The sequence below is a fragment of the Pinus tabuliformis genome, chromosome X, assembly GCF_031772625.1.
Source record: "Pinus tabuliformis cultivar Carrire ecotype Pingquan chromosome X, CPIR1, whole genome shotgun sequence".
NCBI classification, from domain to species: Eukaryota; Viridiplantae; Streptophyta; class Pinopsida; order Pinales; family Pinaceae; genus Pinus; species Pinus tabuliformis.
The window spans coordinates 1193789802-1193793217 of NC_142308.1; the positions used below are offsets into that span (position 1 = coordinate 1193789802).

The 3416-nt window shown below is 44.2% G+C and overlaps 1 pseudogene; it reads left to right on the plus strand.

The window, feature by feature from the left end:
- The first annotated feature begins 1064 nt into the window (after positions 1-1064).
- On the plus strand, positions 1065-2715 carry LOC149144219 (DELLA protein GAI-like; annotated as a pseudogene).
- The last annotated feature ends 701 nt before the right edge of the window (positions 2716-3416 follow it).

Below are 3416 nucleotides of genomic sequence, written 5' to 3' on the forward strand. Positions count from 1 at the left end.
ATCAAGGACAGTTTAAAATTTAAGGGGGGGAGTATGTAACACCCCTTCCTTGTGTACTACATTATTGTAAACCTAATCTATTTTAAATCTAGGTGTGATATCCTCCCCTGTGTGTTAAATGTTTGTAAGCCTAAGCTGAGGAAAGCTAGGTTTGACACCGTCCATTGTGGGTTAATCTATTCTGCACCTAAAGTGAGGAAAGCTAGGTTTCATACCTTCCATTGTGGGTTAAACTATTCTGCACCTAAAGTGAGGAAAGCTAGGTGATATGTAATATGAAAAGAAAATGTATTATTAAATAAATTAATAAAATAAATCACTTGGAGGGTGGAGCACCAAGAGAGAGGAGATGCTTGCCAAATCCCACAAGGAATGGGATATAGATTAATCTTTCATGAGAAAGCTACTAGATGTAATTCTAGATAAGCTTGGATGGATTGGATATCCATCAGATGGATGGGAGATAAAGATCCATTGAACATAAAGTTGGAAATAATTAATTCCTACTTGTCTATGGTTGTAATTCTCCATTTGAGGAGTTTGTTCCTACATAATAGGGATTTAGTTTCTCCTAGTTTAGTGTGTGGTTGAGAGAATCTCTCAACCACACTACAATACGTCTAAGATAGCATTCCTATCTTGAGACTATTGATTGTATAAATATGTGTGTAATTCCCTTATTCATGTGAATAGAATATATTATTGAGCGTTTGTAATTTTATCTTGGTATCAGAGCTTCAGAGTCTTGTGAGGGCCTGGCCCCTCCTAGGCTTGGCCACCCTGGGCTGAGGGAAAATAATTGAGTGTATAATTTCATTATTTGTTTATCCATCGAAAGTTGTGTGGGTAATGAGCGATCTGCCAGAGTGGTGCTTATCTTGATTCGTACGCCTCGAGGAGGTCACAGTTAGGAGGTGCAAGAATTCAGCTGCTGGTGTACCAGCTGGGAAACGAACCTGGGTCTGTACCGTGGCAGGGTTTTAGATCTAAGGGAGCAGGCTATTGAGACCTCCTTTGACCGCCGTGCACATAGGACCTTTTATGTTTCGAGCCATGGCATCTCGATGCTGTTACTAGATGAGTCGAAGAAGACAATAGGTCAGCGGCTGGAAATCGATGGAGAGGAACGAGCTTATGAGAGCAGTAAGAAAATTTCTGCTAATATAGACGATCCGGACGGAGAAGACAAGGGTTACGTGCCTCCATTTTCATGGCGGAAGTTGTGGCTGTTTGTGGGGCCTGGATTTCACATGAGCATTGCATTTCTTGATCCAGGGAATCTCGAGGGGGATTTGCAGGCAGCGGCGGTTGCAGGGTACTGCTTGCTATGGCTTCTGATGTGGGCGACGGAAATGGGTTTGATAATCCAGCTGCTCGTTTGAAGTCCAATCCGGGCTAGACCATCTGGAAGAGGATGTTATAGGAAGAGAGCAAAAGCGTTACCGTGTCTGCGACCCGCAGCTTTCGGAGCGAACCGTGGTAGTAATGGGGGCAGACCCACACGAATCTAGAGTCTGTCTCGTGCACACACTGATGGCCTACGCAGAAGCGGTGCAATGCAGTAATTTGGCCATCGCACGAGAAATGGTGAAAGAAGTGAGAATTTTGTTTTCTGCAATTTCATTTCTACCAAACCTGCCCTTATCTCAAATTCGCTCACTTCATAGCCAACCAGGCCATTCTGGATGCCTTCTCTGGGCACCAACAGGTTCATGTCATAGACTTCAATCTGAAACAGGGGATCCAATGGCCGGCCTTGATACAGGCACTGGCTCTTCACCCCGGCGGGCCACCGGCTTTCAGGCTAACCAGAATCGGCCCACCCCAACCCGACGGAACCGATGCCTTGCAGGAGGTCAGCACGAGGCTCCACCAATTTTCAGAGTCCGTTATTGTAAAATTCTCCTTCCGTGGCTATGTTGCCACAAGCCTCCCCGACATCAAACCATGGATGCTCGACGCCCAGCCTGAGCTCGAGGCTGTTGCAGTGAATTCTATCCTTGAGTTCCATCGTCTCCTGGAGGACCCCATCCCGGGACGACCCAGTGCCATCGATCGAGTACTCGCTTCCATCTGGAGCCTGAAGCCCAAGATCTTGACAGTGGTTGAACAGGAGGCCGACCACAACCGCCCTGTTTTCTTGAATCGATTCACAGAGGCACTGCACTATTATTCCACAGTTTTTGATTCCCCGGAGGCGCGCGGGTTGCAGGCCCAGAGCGAAGAGCTGGTGATGTCATAAGTCTATCTGGGTCGAGAAATTTGCAACATTGTAAGCGATCAGAACGGTTGGAAAGGCACGAACCTCTCTTGAATTGGAGCGTTCGCTTGAGAAACGCTGGCTTCTAGCCTATTCCTTTGGGATCCAGTGCTTTCAAGTAGGCCAACATGTTTCTCAGTCTCTTCTCAGGTGGAAAAGGATATAGGGTTGAGGAGAATAATGGGTGTCTAACACTTGGTTGGCACAACAGACCTCTAATTGCTGCTTCTGGCCTGATGAACTCGACGAGGAATTCGACACTTTCCCAACTTCAAAAAGTTCTGAGATGGTTGAGGAGTGTTGCGGGCAGAATACAGACTTTGGTCAGAAACTTGGCAACACAGTGTGAAAGATTTCAGTCTCTCTTGAGCTGGAGAGATCCCCGTGCCACAACCATATTTGTCACCTTTTGCTTGTTTGCAGCCATAATTCTATATTCACTCCGTTCCGATTAATGTTCGTTATATCAGGATTTTATATGCTGCGCCACCCGATACAAACTTCCTTATGCTCCGCTTAATTTCTTTAGGAGGTTTCCTGCACGAACTGATAGCATGTTGTAAGGAGTTTGAGCAATCAATTCTGAGGTAGCCAGCGCAAATCAGTTGATGGGAAATCGCGCTGTGATAGGGTTTTTGTTGTTGAGGAAAGAAACCTAGCAACAGCTACATTCTTCATTCAAAGAAGAGAACAACTTTGTGGTAGATTTGAAGGAAAAAGCATTGTTGTTTGTGCATACTTGGGTAAATGTTTTTTTTGGGTGAAGTATTTTTTTAGAATTTAAATTGATATACATATTGAGATTAGCCACTTCAATATGAAGTTATTTTGTTAGAATTGGCTATTCTAACAAATGACAGGTTCATGGATGTTCCAAGAATTTATTTGACAAAGATGCCCAAGATGTGAACAATGAATAGATGAGATAAAGTAGCAGCAACAACGGTTATGGTGGACAACAAAGTAGATTTTTGTTTGAGTTAGTGTGGCTTGTGGAATAGACTCCCTAACATGTTATTGTAATAGTCATTGTATGTACCCAGAAACTCCAAAATGTGGAATCAGATGTAAGATTTTTAAAGGCATCTGAAAGTTCGTGGTGATCTTAAAACCACTTTGTAATGGTTTATGGTCAGCCTGAAACCATCTTTTATCA